The sequence below is a fragment of the Mytilus edulis genome, chromosome 12 (assembly GCF_963676685.1).
Source record: "Mytilus edulis chromosome 12, xbMytEdul2.2, whole genome shotgun sequence".
Classification (NCBI taxonomy): Eukaryota; Metazoa; Mollusca; class Bivalvia; order Mytilida; family Mytilidae; genus Mytilus; species Mytilus edulis.
The window spans coordinates 35,567,483-35,583,794 of NC_092355.1; the positions used below are offsets into that span (position 1 = coordinate 35,567,483).

At 31.6% G+C, this 16,312-nt stretch overlaps 1 protein-coding gene and 1 long non-coding RNA gene across 3 annotated transcripts in view; both read left to right on the forward strand.

The window, feature by feature from the left end:
• On the forward strand, nucleotides 1-13,836 carry LOC139498335 (uncharacterized). The gene is made up of 3 exons (XR_011657892.1): nucleotides 1-98; nucleotides 11,972-12,094; nucleotides 13,726-13,836. It is a non-coding gene; the product is annotated as an uncharacterized lncRNA (long non-coding RNA).
• Nucleotides 1-16,312, forward strand: part of LOC139498336 (neuralized-like protein 4) — a 118,287-nt gene that overhangs the window by 76,257 nt on the left and 25,718 nt on the right. Inside the window, exon 1 of one of the 2 annotated variants that reach the window (XM_071286706.1) lies at nucleotides 15,584-15,679. The exons of the other annotated variant lie outside the window; for it this stretch is intronic. The gene's annotated coding sequence lies outside the window, so the exon portion shown is untranslated. Of the gene's footprint in view, nucleotides 1-15,583; nucleotides 15,680-16,312 lie in introns of those variants that run through there. 2 annotated transcript variants of the gene reach the window in all.

A 16,312-nucleotide genomic window follows, 5' to 3' on the forward strand; every position in this document is an offset into this window, starting at 1 on the left:
GTTCAGGTAAGACCTTGAACTTGAAGATGCAGAGCTTTGCTTGTCGGTACGACAGCAGCCTGTTGTTGAAGTGATTTCAATATATATGGTCCTATATGGTAAACGTTTAGTTAAAACAAGTGTGAGAGCATTATTTACGTTTAAAAAAGGACTGGGTGTTTCGTTTTGTCCTTCTTTTTTTTTTTGGGGGGGGGGGGGGGATCGGATGGGATAAGATAAGGGTAGTCCAAATAATTATGACGTCTTGAAAGGCTATTATAATTTTTTTCTTTGACGCCTTACTGAAAGGCTATCATAAAATGATTTAGCTTTTCAAGACGTCATAATTATTTGGACTAGGATGAGGATAGGTCACTAAGTGTGCAGTGGGTGGTAAGGGGGGTGCTTGCACCTAAAAACGTGAAATAAGACATTATTTCATGAACGTTGCACAAAAAATAAATACTTTGTTGTGAATCTTTTTCTGACTGAGTCACAGTCTTCTCATTGGCGGATCCTATTCCAGGGTTTGGAACCCCCATTTATTTTGCCGATCAATGCATTTGCATGGGGACATATAGTTGGAACATCCTCCCACCTATGTCCTGGGTTGGGACATCCCCCCTCTTTTCAAAATAGCTGGTTCCGCCCCTGCTTCTTGTATATATTAACTTTATGTTTTACATTGTGTACTTGATATTCCCGATTTAGTATACACATGTATGATATAATTGGTTTACAGCTTTTAAAAAAGTATTTCTTGACAATCCCTGCCAATTTAAGTGTTTGAATTTTATTTGAAAAATACTGAGCACGCAAAATAAGCATTTGAAAATCACGATGCACATAAATTTAAATTAGCAGAATACATTGCACGAGGCACCTGAGTCTTGTAAGACTGAGCAGAGGCGGATTTAGGGGGGGGCAGGGTGCCCAGGCCCCCCCCCTTTTTCAGAAAATATTTGGTTGGTTATATAGGGAATCACTGAAGCGTGACGGAATCGGGCCCCACCCCACCCCCGTTAGGCAGACAGTGGGCCCCCTCTTATGAAAATTTCTAGATTCACCACCGCTGAACGTCAAATTAAAAAGTTAAAACATGTTGAAAGTAAAATAAAAACACAGGTTGCAAAGTGAAAGGTATAGATAACGGACCTACCATTTGGTTTTTAAGGGGGGGTAGGATGAAAAATTTTGTCCTGCATTCTATTAGTTGTTATGTATTTTTCACTCTGCCTTTTTTGTATTAAAATTGAGAATGGAAATGGGGAATGTGTAAAAAAGACAGCAACCCTACCAGAAGAGTGTACTAGTGAACTGTCTAGTTCATTAGTTTATCCTGCCCTTTTTTACATACATATAAATAGATCTTAATAGTTATCCTTCCTTTTTTTTGGCAAAGTGTCTCATCCCCTATTTTAATCATTTTTGTTAATTCTCCAAACTCCTGTCCTGGCCTTTTTCAAATTTCATCCTGATTTTTTCATATTATACTCTACACGTAGTTGCATAATGTTATTATTACTAAATCCTCAGTCTATATCAAAAACTTCATATTGTAAGAGGGTCTGGATGGGGGGGGGGGGTCTGTTATTCTGTAAACATTTAATTTTCACCCCTTTTTTCTCTAATCTTCAAAAAATTAACCCCTTTTTTCTCTAACCTTCATTTTTTTTTGCCCTTTATCTCTAATCTTCATTTTTTAAGGGCATTATTCTTAAGTCATTTAACCCCATCCAAACCCTCTTGTATATGTTCCAGACCATATGAGTATTTGAACCGTACACCTATATTCGTGCAGTGGTACCATATGTGTACGGTCAGACCAATATATATGAGTATACTAATACAGTCTAGTTAGGACTAACTGGCCCCTATACATGTATGTATTTCGACCCTAGGGGTTAATTTTTGACAAACATGTATCAAAATCTGTTATTGAATATATATATATACAAACATAAAAATTAATATTATGAAAATTAGATGAATGGAGTGAAATATATCATCATATCACCAACCCTAATAATCTGGAAACAACTATTATATATATATATTAGAGTAACAAAGCTACCTTATTTATTCTTTGCACTAGTTTTAGACACATTTTTATTTATATTTTCTCTATGTGTTTTCAAGGGATTTTTTTTATAGTTTTTGTCATGTATCATTCTGTGGAGATTTTGTAGAAAAGTTCCTAAATATTCTAAAATATTTTCTTCCAACATTATGTTTATTCTGATAACTTCAACAATTTCAGCCAGCATAATTCAATCTGATGTATTAACTGACATGCTAAATGTACAGGAGCTTCAACATAATAAAGCTGTGATTAATATAATGATACTGTTCCACAACATTTTAGGGTCAGAGAAATTTAATGCTTGCATGATTGGGAGCAATTATTTGTGGTCACTTAAACTGAAGAAATTTATTGCTTTTAATTGATTGACCATGTGCAGCTGGTAAGCACATAATCAGCTGATTTACTAAAATAACATTGATTACCTTGAATATATTATTATGGATAGAGATAAATTGTAAACAGCAATAAGGTTCAGAAAAGTAAGATCTACAAGTAGGGCAACATTTATTTTGCTCTACACATTTTATGATGTCCAAGTAATGAGGTCATGACATCAATAATGGTCAATTGACCCCTGAAGGAGTTTCGTAAATTTTTGTAATCTGTAACTACTGGTCCAAATACATATGTACATGGAATATATATGAAATAGATTCAAAGGAAAAGGAAAAATTTTTCCTCCAATTTTGCTTATTATCTTGAAGACTATAATAATAGATATAGAGAGAAACTTTGAAATGCAAAAATGATCAGAAAAATACTCTTTTGTGTGTGAACTTGAAGCAAGAGCTAAATAAGATCATAAAGATAGAGAGAAACTAAACAGACTTCATTGATCAGCAATATAGTTACGTACGATACAATTTTTTTTTAGTAAAGAACACGATGTATTAAAAAAACATACACAATATAATTTAAATCATGCACATGTATATATATATATATAAATCAAGCACATGTATATAGATATATATAATTTTTTCTAAACATCAACCCAACAATGTTAGATCTGTCAATTTGCTTTCGCAAATTGTTTTGTTTTTAGCTCTCAGAGAAATTCAAACTCATGCTACTGAGATATTGTAACACCAAATCGCCTGCACTTTATCTGACGGGCTACATCACTTAACCACCTGGGCTTCACAGAAATAAAGCTTTCGGTGGCCGGGTCTCCCTGTTACCTTTCCTCCTGAGTTTTTATTTAACGTTGTAATACAGTACATGATATATAAGGCATGAACATGGAATGTATATAAATATACGACCTATTAGTCGTTTTGTTAAAATATACTTTTTCACTTTTTTCACACGACCACCTGGGCTCTCAAAAAAAAGAGCTTTCGGTGGGCATAACATCTTCATGCCTTATATATCATGTACTGTAGTACGCCGCTAGATTAAAACTGACGTGGAAAGGTAACACATGCCCACCGAAAGCTCTTTTTTTTGAGAGCCCAGGTGGTCGTGTGGTCTAGCGGGACGGCTGCAGTGCAGGCGATTTGGTGTCACGATATCACAGTAGCATGGGTTCGAATCCCGGCGAGGGAAGAACCAAAAATTTGCGAAAGCAAATTTACAGATCTAACATTGTTGGGTTGATGTTTAGACGAGTTGTATATACATTATGTACACAGCCATGTATCACCATCATTGATGGCGATCCGATGGATACATCTGTTGTAGGGTTGTCACTGACTCAGACGTACTTATGAATATAATTATTTTCTGTGACTGTATCTTACATTAATTTGTAGGATCCTTTACTATAGATAATTTAGCTGATCTGTAACAATAACATCTTCATGCCTTATATATCATGTACTGTAGTACGCCGCTAGATTAAAACTGACGTGGAAAGGTAACACATGCCCACCGAAAGCTCTTTTTTTTGAGAGCCCAGGTGGTCGTGTGGTCTAGCGGGACGGCTGCAGTGCAGGCGATTTGGTGTCACGATATCACAGTAGCATGGGTTCGAATCCCGGCGAGGGAAGAACCAAAAATTTGCGAAAGCAAATTTACAGATCTAACATTGTTGGGTTGATGTTTAGACGAGTTGTATATACATTATGTACACAGCCATGTATCACCATCATTGATGGCGATCCGATGGATACATCTGTTGTAGGGTTGTCACTGACTCAGACGTACTTATGAATATAATTATTTTCTGTGACTGTATCTTACATTAATTTGTAGGATCCTTTACTATAGATAATTTAGCTGATCTGTAACAATAACATCTTCATGCCTTATATATCATGTACTGTAGTACGCCGCTAGATTAAAACTGACGTGGAAAGGTAACACATGCCCACCGAAAGCTCTTTTTTTTGAGAGCCCAGGTGGTCGTGTGGTCTAGCGGGACGGCTGCAGTGCAGGCGATTTGGTGTCACGATATCACAGTAGCATGGGTTCGAATCCCGGCGAGGGAAGAACCAAAAATTTGCGAAAGCAAATTTACAGATCTAACATTGTTGGGTTGATGTTTAGACGAGTTGTATATACATTATGTACACAGCCATGTATCACCATCATTGATGGCGATCCGATGGATACATCTGTTGTAGGGTTGTCACTGACTCAGACGTACTTATGAATATAATTATTTTCTGTGACTGTATCTTACATTAATTTGTAGGATCCTTTACTATAGATAATTTAGCTGATCTGTAACAATAACATCTTCATGCCTTATATATCATGTACTGTAGTACGCCGCTAGATTAAAACTGACGTGGAAAGGTAACACATGCCCACCGAAAGCTCTTTTTTTTGAGAGCCCAGGTGGTCGTGTGGTCTAGCGGGACGGCTGCAGTGCAGGCGATTTGGTGTCACGATATCACAGTAGCATGGGTTCGAATCCCGGCGAGGGAAGAACCAAAAATTTGCGAAAGCAAATTTACAGATCTAACATTGTTGGGTTGATGTTTAGACGAGTTGTATATACATTATGTACACAGCCATGTATCACCATCATTGATGGCGATCCGATGGATACATCTGTTGTAGGGTTGTCACTGACTCAGACGTACTTATGAATATATATATATATATATATATATAGTCATAATATGCATTAATTAGGGAATGATGTGTTACTGTTAAACTTCAAACCCACTGTTGTTGAACTTTTAAAGAAATATTTGATAGAGAATTGTTGACATTATCTTTTTATATTATATTACTGTATCTAAACTTCAAAGTGTAATTTCTAAAATAACTTGCCATTTTCTTCTTTGAACTGTTTTCTTTCACTGCATGGTTCTTCATAAAATCACCACAAAAACAATATTGTAATACATTGAAGATAGTTATAAGATGTGTATTCTTGATGAATTTCAAACTACATTTTATTTTGCTCTACACATTTTATGATGTCCAAGTAATGAGGTCATGACATCAATAATTGAATCCATATAGTAACCAATGAAATAAAAGAGAAATTCATTTTATGTCTTCCTAGATCTTTGGATAAAAACAGGCCACATTTACTTGTACATGTTGTGTGTATAATGTACTTAAGGTAAGGTTTGCATGAAACCTGGATTTTTTTCTTAGTGATATTACACCAATATGATACATCATTTTGTTCAGGGAGGAGTACCCAATCATTTAATGAAAAAAAATCAAACATCGCCCGTCCAGTTTTTTCAAGTGAAAAGCTCAAAATTCCGATTTTTGACGATTTTTAGGGAAAATTGTATTTGAATTCTTCTGAAATAATAATGTATGCGAGTGACTATAAAAAAATAAAACTGAACAAAACATGTATAAATAATTGTGGTCCATTCATTAATAATAAATTTTAATTAAAAAAATCATAAAAAGTTCCTAAAAACAAGATTTTTTAATTTTTGGATTAAAAAAAACCGTTGCCATGGCAACAAAAAGCCAAAAATATCCTTTTTCCGGGTCCACCGTTTTTGTAAAAAACTGTGAACTTTAGGATTTAACTATTTGCATTATAATGAGCTAATAAAATTGGTATGTCCCCGAACTCGTTTTTACGGAAACGGGCGTTATGTGTTCATCTTGTCATTTCTGTTTCAAACACAAAAATATTTTGTTTGTTAATCTCCAAAGAAGAGAGTCATTTTTAATAGCATCCTTTTACAAAGAATCATTTTGTCTTGTAACACTTTGGGACTGACCATAGTCAATGAGAGAAAACAGTGATTAACTTAGGAATGACATCAAAAGATCAATGTAGGATAAAAAAAAAACTGAATTCAAATAGTTTGGGGGGGGGGGGGATAAAAGTTGCTGCACGTTTTTATTAATTTGACATCGATTTTACATATATCCATATTGGTCAATCAATTCTTTCCCAAATTAAGTTAAGAGGGGGGAGGGGGTCAGTGAACAAACTATGTGAATTAAGTTAGTTTTTTTTATCCTACATTGAACTTTTGATGTCGTCCCTTAACTTTTATGCTCACAACTATCAGTCGGAAGAGCAGGTGTTTAAATTTGGTCATTATTCATACTTGTGTACTAATACATGTACAAGACTCTGAGTTTGAAGGAATGTGTCCATGGGACATTGATGATGCCCCCTCTTGCATAAATATAAACCATTATAAAGCATTACGTATAAATTTTATAACATTTGGTTGAAGTAAATTAAAGGTAGAGAACAGAAACGAAAAATTCAGAAAACGACCTCATAAAAATACTCCGAGCGTCGTCACTACTTCATTATGATCTCTTATATATATACGGAGAAAGACAAAAAACTAACAATTTCCCGGATTTTGTAGAGACACATATTACCATCCTTGTTGTTAGATAAATTAATTCAAAGTTGACTGATATGCATAGAAGTTTGTTTGATTAGGGGTTGTAAAATGTCCAGTGGCAAATACTTCAGGTATGTTCAGGACAACACAATACAATAGTTGTGTCTGAAAGACACATTTTTAATGCATCCATAAAAAAAATTACGATTAGAACATTCCGTCAGTTGTAAAAGTGATTGATAAAATAACATATATTTCGAATGATGTAAACGTGTGGGTTGTGTGCGTATTTCCGGATAAACCTTGCAAACTGTACATTTGAAAGACCAAGTCAACATTCTATATATTCATCCTCTATAAGTAAAACACATCAGTGGTGCATTATGTAAATTCCAACCATTTTAAACGAAATTGACTAAAAGTGTCACAAAAAATGTGCCGTTTTTCACTCAATCCTGCGTTTCTATAATTTGTATTTATACTTTATAAAAAATCGGTAACGGCGTGCATCAGACTTACAAATTCAATGAAAGAGACAGCTTAACAGTCATTGAAAAAATTATCGGGTTTCTTGAAGCAGAATAAACAACACTTCTATCTTGTGAAAGGACAGGACGGGGAGAAGCCGTCAAAACACAAGATATTAGATCGATTTCTGTTGAAATGAGCTTCCCATACATTAGTTTTTTTTAAAGGTTTTACGGCGGGTGACAAGAGAAAAGGGACGGGAGAAAGGAGAAATGTGTACCCTGTCCGACCCCTCATAAATCTAGAACTGTAAAAGTGACGACATCAAAATTCAAATTTATTCTGTGTTTTGTGGTAAAAAGCATTATGCATAAGTTTTATATATCAGTTGGTTAAGGCAAACTAAAGTTAGAGAATGGAAACCAATTTTGTAAAAACGGACGTACAAACAGACAAGGAAAAAACTCAATACCCCCTTGCTACTGCGGGGGCATGAAAATGTACATTTATGAAATAAAATAAAATAAAATTCCGCCAAACTTTATGAATGGTTTTTGTACAAAGACGTTACGGCTTAACGTGACGTCATATAAATGAAAACTAACAAACTGAAGGTCATAACGTTACTTGTACGATTCAAATTTTGATAAAATTACATCAAAACGGCGATTTTGAGGTAGGTGTTGTTTTATTTTCGATAATATTGTAGTTATCGAACATTGGTTAATCAAAGCAATTCAAAATGGCGGATCCCTCCTTTTTTCAATTATTTGAATTCGAGTTATCTCCCTGTGTACGCAAACCTTACCTTAAATATAAAAACACCAGTAAATGTTATACATATATATTATGTATATACTCTCACCACATTCAATGTCATTGAGTTAATGGACTTAATTAAGTATAATGGGAATAGGTCTATTAGTGTAAATAAAAGTGAAATAATTAGAAGGATGTTAGTATTGTATTTCACAATGACCATGATGACATACAGGAATAGAATTTTGAAAATTTTATTGTAAGTAATAATTTCATACTTATATCAAAGTCTAATCAACTTGAAACTTAGTACATGTTCCCTATGATATGATCTTTCTTATTTTATTATCCGATTAGAGTTTTGCCCCCATTTTTATGGTCCTCTAAACATACAAAAATGATAGTGCTAGTGGGTCATCTGTTCACTAAGGACACATTATTGTTATTGATTTAAATGCAAAGTATTAAGAATAAGTTTCTGAATTTCACCAGTTGATAATTCCCTACAATTTAAAATTCAAGAATTTTGTACAAGTATGTACCACTTGAAAGTATATTTGACATGGATGAGAGTTTAGATGGGGTTTACAAAATAGAGAATAACAGGCAAAATGTATACAGAATAAAGGTAAAAAAAAAATAATAGGGAAAAGAAAGAAAACTAAAACTAAATAAATATTAGAAAATTTAACAGGGTGCTGAAATGAAATATAAAAATAGAGATTAAAGAAAAACAATTTAATATACATGTCTTAAAGAATAAAGATACATGTATACAGAACCCCTATCTGGACCTTAATAAATCAAGCCATATAAACACATAAATGACAAATACTCTGATAATTGTGATTAGGTCAGACAGGAGTTTGTCTGCAAAACACTCATAAGTAACTCGATCTCCAAAAAAAAAAAGTGAAAGGCCAAATAATTTACAAAATTAAAAACTTTGATAATCAAGAGAAAAACTGAGAAAGACATATATCTATGATTCATACATAAAATACAAAACTTAGAACCTGAAATTGAAAAATTATAAACAGTCAGGGGCGTTACTTAAACAAGTAGTTTTTTCACGTTACTTATATATATAAGTAATTTTTGTTTTTGAAAATAATAAGATTACTAAATCATGTTAATAGAGTTATTTTAAATTTGAATAGAAGCATAGATTAAATATAGTTTGAATGAGTTTTTATATAATTTTATATGATAAAATAAAGAATTTATTAGATTGGAGAGGAATATGAAGATGAAGGTTTATAATGACAAAAACATTACTTGAATAAGTTATTTTATACATTTTAATTTTTTTTTAGTAATAACACTTATTTAAGAAACACATGTAGTTGATTTGGGTTAGCAGTTATAAATAACTTGAAATCTTAATTAATTCACAAGTATGTTAACTTTCTATTTATACCAGTCTACCTTCAAGATTTTGGAGGAAAATGATAATTTAATAGTCCCTGAAGAGACCAATCTAAATTTACCCAGAAGTATCCATATGAAAGATAGTGATAATTAAGTGCATCAGCAAGTTCATTAGTGTTTCAGAAGAAATTTATATTTCATGGGGAAAATAACCAGATGACTGTGAAAATTTGTTAAAGCTAGTAAAATCTGCATTTTTTGACACCTATAAAAATAATATTTAGAAAAGTTACCTAATATATAAGTAGTATTGAAAATAGCCTGGTTTTCAACATAACTTATATAGGCAGTTTTAAATGTTACTTGTTTAAATAATGCCCCTGACTTATGATTTTTTGTTTGTTTGTCAAAAGTTTTATTTTCTATTTAGCTCACCTGACCTAAGAGGCCATGTGAGCTTTTGCCATCTCTTGGCATTAATTGTTGAATCATCCATTAATGTCTGGTGTACACTTTTTCATAGATCTTCTCTTCTGAAACTACTGTAATTAATTAATTTTAACCAAACTTTGGCTAAATAATCCTTAGGGTATCTTGTATATATTTTGTAATTTTTAGCTCAGTGAGGCCCGAAGGGCCCGATGTGAGCTTACGCCATCACTTGGCGTCCTATGTCGTCTTTCGTCGTAAACTATTTAAAAAATCTTCTCCTCTGAAACTACTGGGCCAAATACATGTACCTTCAAACTTTAACTAAATGTTCCTAAGGGTATCTAGTTTATAAATTGTATCCGAAGTTTTGATCCATTGACAAACATGGACGCCATGGCTAAAAATAGAACATACTGGTCAAATGCAGTTTTGTTAATTGGCCCCTTAAGGAGTTATTGCCCTTTAAAGTCAATTTTACACAATTTGTTGATCAAGTTTGCTAATTATATATAACATTTAAAAATCTTCTCTGAAATACAGATGAGCGATTCAGGCTCTTGAGAGCCTCTTGTTATCTTGTCCTTTAATTAAGAAACACTGCATAGTTTGGTAAAAAAACAATAACTTTAATATTTAACGTAGCATTTCAAGATTAATCTGCCTTTAAAATTAAGACCAATCTTGAAAACCCTTGGCTATTTGAAGTTATTGCTTCTGCAATAGCAAGTTCCCACAATTTATCCATGTTATATATATGTTCTTGTTAACAATGATTGTCATATTGAAAACAATTATAGATATATATCATAAAGATAAATTTAAAACAGCAAAATAGTAGTGTGGATCTTATATGAGTTATTGCCCTTGAAAGACAAAATTTTAGCAGAATTTCAAGTTTCATGCAGGAAGTATGATAGATGTAGAGACATTTATTTATGTTCAGCTAAGTTAAATATCTGCGAATAAGCTTACATCATGACCAAAATAGTTAATTGATCCTTTATAGGATTTTTTGTCCTCAAGAAATTATTTTACCAAAACTTATGTTTTTTTGCAGATAATAATAGAAAGAAGGATTTTTTTTTTAAAGTGATAAATATGTTCGGCAAAGTAAGATCTGGGAATAGGACTTGTATTATTTAAATTGCCAATTGATCCTTCAAAGCTGTTATTGCCCTTGAAAGAATATATTACCAAATATGTTTTTCTTTGGTTTTTTGATTTTTGATTTTTTTTTTATGGAAGTATTATATTTCATTTTTCTTCCAATGGTTGAATATAGAAAAGCAGAAATTTAAGTAGCCCACACCAATAATAGGGGCCATTGGCGATTGGGCCCCTGCTAATTTAAGTTTTTCATAGTAAAGAAGTGTCTTCATCAGAATTACAGTTTACATGTGTTGTTTACATTAATGTCATTAATTAGTTCTGCACAGTTAAATGTTAGAAGGAACTTTTTAGTTCACATTAATTCTTTTATAGCTGTTTAACTAATTCACCAATGTTTCTATTTCTTTTGAATCCTATTGATAGGTTTTTATTGAATTTGTCACCTATTGTAGAATCTATTTTGATAAGATTCCAGTATTTCCTGAATATTGTTTGAAGTTTTCTGCTTAAGAATTCGATTGATTATTTGTAATGAATGATATATTTTATCTATTTTCAACTTTGTTCTTTTTCTAGACATAAATTCATAGAAATTGATCCAATATCCACCTATTTAGGTGAAAATCCTAACACTGTCCTGATTTCATAATCAGAATTTCATAGAAATTAATCTAATATCTATCTATCCATTAATGCATATCACAATTTTAAATTAAATAAATGTGCCTTCAAGTAGTTCATGTGTAAAAAAAAATGCTAAGGATAATGCTTTGGATTCATAATTTCATTTAAATTTTGTGGTCACATATATCAATTTTCGTGGATTAAAGACATTTTGTATTTGTTTTGTTTGTTTTTTTCATAGTCTGTATACAACCCGATGGCAAATTTATAATTCGTTTAACATTTAAATTCGTGATTCAGCTGTTTCAATGAAAACCACGAAAATTGGTATCCCATGAATAATAATGAATCCACATTGAACATTTTCAGCATGAAGGTTTATGCCATTCTGTTCTTATTTCAGATTGACATATCTGTAGGACATGCAGTTAGTCTAGACAAATAGGAAGTAAAGGTCTTTGATTCTGAGTTCTCTGTGAAGTTCAAGGTCTTTTTTAGTCTAAATTATAATGGGAAGATGTGAACGGTAAGTTTGAAAGTTTGTAATTTTACAAAAATATGTTATTTTTAACAAAATGTGCTGTTTCACAAATAAAATCCTCTGTCTCTTAGACACTTATGTAGCAATAAGGCCACTATATTGGTATATGAAATGATTGTTAGCTGTATTTGCTTGACTGGTTAAACTGACCATGCCTCCATTTTCATGGATCAAGTTTATGTAATATTATTAAAAAAAAAATCGACAAATTTTCAATCATAAGTAAAGCAGGCTTAGTTGTTAATTTATGTGTCATTTGGGCTCTTGTGGAGAGTAAATGTCTCATTGGCAATAATGAATTATACCACATCTTTTTTATATGACATTTGAATGTTGCATTTATATATATATATTATATATGTATTGCAATCACTCATTAGCTGGCCAATTGTTTATTAGCATCCATGTTCACAAATAACTACATTTGTGCAATAATGGGATGATTTGGTGGCACCATGTACGTTAACTGTTCTAGAGTAATGCCCCTTTACAAACAAACAAAAGTGCTGAATTTTGTTTCCATTCCAATTTTATAAGTTTGCCTCTGAACCAAATGCTATGAAATCAATACACAGCAATGCTTATTACCACAACATACAGATCAAGTATGTGTTAAGGGGGTGGTGTCACTTAACTGTTCTGTAGTTATGCCCCTTTACAAATGGAAAATATGCTTATATTTATAGTTTCCGTTCTCTAACTTTGATTTGCCTCAACTAAATGCAATTAAACTTATACACAATGCTTGTTACCACAAAATACAGATCAAGTTTGAATTTTAAGGGGGTCACTTTAACCGTTCTAGAATTATGCCCCTTCACAAATTGAATGATTGCTGAAATTTTAATTTCCATTCACTTACTTTAATTAGCTTGCCTCAACCAAATGCTATGACATTTATGAATAATTGTACACAATATTTATTACCACAAAATACAGATCAAGTTTGACTTTTGAGGTTGTCACTAAATTTTTTAGAGTTATGTCCCTTTGAAAATGGATAAATTGCTGGATTTGTGTTTCCTTTCTCTAAATTAAGTTTGCATAAACTAAATTTTATGAAACTTATACACAATACCTATTACCACTAAATCAGATCAAGTGTTTTCGGTAGAGTCACTTTTACTGTTCTTCAGTTATGTCCTTTTATAACTTTATATGATATACAAGGAGGGGCATCATCTGTGATCCATTGATACATTCCCTATTTAATTTTTTGTTTAACAGCAATTTTTTTATTTTTTGGTTGTCAGAGGCGATTAATGCCCCATTTGTTTGTAGGTAAGAATTGGTAAAGTAACACACACACATATATATATCAAAAAATGAAAACACCAAATTAGAAAAAAAAAAAGATGCAGTATGATTGCTAAGGAAACAACTGCCATAAAAATTATAAGAACAAAATTTAAACATCATCAGAGTATTAAGGCTTCAATTATTGAAGAAATCAAATGACATACAGTAAGCTATGAAAGGACCTGTGATAACAAATTCATCTATTATCATGATTATAAGACAGAACAAAATATGTCGGGGGGGGGGGGGGGGATCATGAATATTAATATGCCTGAAGGACTTTAGAATATTGAACTTGAATTGACTTTTCTTTGTAGGATACAAAGAAATCTTGGAGGACAAATTGGTGCGAGTCTTAAAAGACACAGATTTGAAGATAAATGAAAGAAAAATAATGACAAACATAGTTTAAAGGACTGCAGACTTTCTGATATTTCTGATATCATTTTATTTGTATAGGTATACATCCTGTAAATCTTGTTGGTGCCTTTTACCTCCTTAAATGCAACCACTATTTAGTAAACATTGTCATGATTGTTGTTCTATATGTGAGCTTATTAGTTAACTAGATCATAGTAATTGCATATATATGCAATCTTAGTCTTTTTAATTCAGAAATAATTTTTAAAACAAGTTATTCTAATCAGACTAATGGAATTTTATTTTGTATGTTTAACCTGTTATACTGATTGCACTTTGTCAAATTTAGCATGTTGCAAATGTGATGCAATAGAGAGCAACCTTTATGTTTCTTAGAAAATGCTTTTTCTGAACTGTAATGAAAAGTATGGTTATACATAATATCCAAAAAAAAAATTTTAAGTGAGACATATGTTTTATGAATATTTCAATAAATGTTAGAAACAAGTTTACATAAGAAATTTCTTTGGTATCAAAATTCTGTGTTGTAAAATCTCAAAGATTTTTTTTTTTCGGGATTTTTCTCAATATGTTTAATAAATCAAAATGCGTAATTTTTGCTTGTAGATTTTATTTCGGGATTTTTCCCGAAATGGTAAAAAAAATCTATGCACCAAGTGTGTGCCTGACATAAGATTTATATTTCGGGATTTTTCCCGAAATGTTGAAAGAAATTATTAGTCATGAGACCTAGCATATACATTTGATTTTTCGGGATAAATCCCGAAAATATTTATAGACTTATCTGTGTTATACATTTTGTAATTAGTTTATTTTTGTCGGGATATTTCCCGAAATGTGTTTCAGATCTGTTTGTTCAAACACTTTGCCAATATATATGTCATAAAATTTAATGTTGAAAATGATTTCGGGACATTTCCCGAATAAATAGTTGTCATATATACATTTTTACCACAAATATTTTAAAACTTTTATATATTTTGGGAAATTTACCGAACATTTAATGTAAGTTTTATCAATTATAAAAATAAAAACATGGAATGTTGTAAAAAATGTGTGTTTCTTTATGAAATCTGCATTCATTTATAGTAAACATTGAAAAAGATTATAAAAAGGAATAAAATGGATTTTACTCTTTTAAAATAGAGTCTGTTTCATATATATGTAAATGAAGCTTGAATACAAGCAAAAGCACAACACATCTAATTGAAGACTTTGACGGCGTACTGTAAATATAAATGGACTAGGTAACTGCATTTTAAGTTTTTAATGTTATACATGAAATAAAAAAAGAAGAAAAAGTACATGAATTCACTTAAACATTCTTTTAATGATATGTTATCAAGCGCGAATTAAAATGTTCAATGTATATGTTTGTGTAACGTTTTAAAATGTTAATGTCTGGTCAATGTTAGTTTATAACGGTGTTTGATATTTGTCCAGCTGTGCACAAACATTTATAGCGTATTACTAAATACATTTGTCAGCGCTAATCACTCCTGAACTGAATTATCTACAACGATATATCTACCAAGCATGACTATGATTGATAAAATTGTGTATGTTAGCTATACATACATGTAGCAGTAAAAAAGTTTATATTGTGTAATTACATCATTGTACATATTTACGAAGAACTGAAATGGACAGACGAAACACGATTATGCCTTCAAAATCAGCAAAAATATCTACGTATTGCAAGCTGTAAAAATTTCCAAAATGTCAAAATGAGAACAATAGTACACTAGTAATGCATTATCTATTTAAAGTATACGTTCAACTGTCATACAGGTAACCGTGACTTGTTTATTAGTTACACATTTTTCCTTCCTGGTTACAATATCTGAACTAATAACGTCCATTTTGTTATAATTACAACTTGCAATTCAGGTAAATATTTATTTCTATCAATCTGACTTGTAAACATGTGCTTTTAAAATGCATTTACCATGTTGCGATGGTTATATATTTATATATAAATTCGTGATTTTAAAGACGATCTTAAGAATAATGGAATAACAGGTTTTATAACAAACTGAAACAAAAAATATGAAATAATTTTATCGAGGAAACTAATAACTTAATTTATAACAGAGCAATTTACAAACAACAATAATAACAGAACTTTTCAAATGACAACAACTGAATTATCAAAGGTGTGAACATTTAAAAGAGCAGTCACAATGAATAAACACGTATATGTAAGCCAATATATGAAGATCAACTTCTTTCTACTTTATTTGTTTAAACCTATTGTTCATGGTTCACTATAAGTCTGTCAAATTGCGGTTTAGACCATAGTTATGCGTCTGAATAAGGAAGGTAAGCTATTCTTCTTCGAAATAAAAGAAATGAATGGCAATGGAGAATGTGTCAAAGAGAAAACAACCCGACCAAAGAAATATACATATATATCTTCGATACTATGATTTCAGTAAATGAGTTTTTATCTAAAATGGAAAAAGTGCAAAATAAATTTAGGGGAATTTATCCCATACCTTTCCCACTAAACAAGAAAGAAAA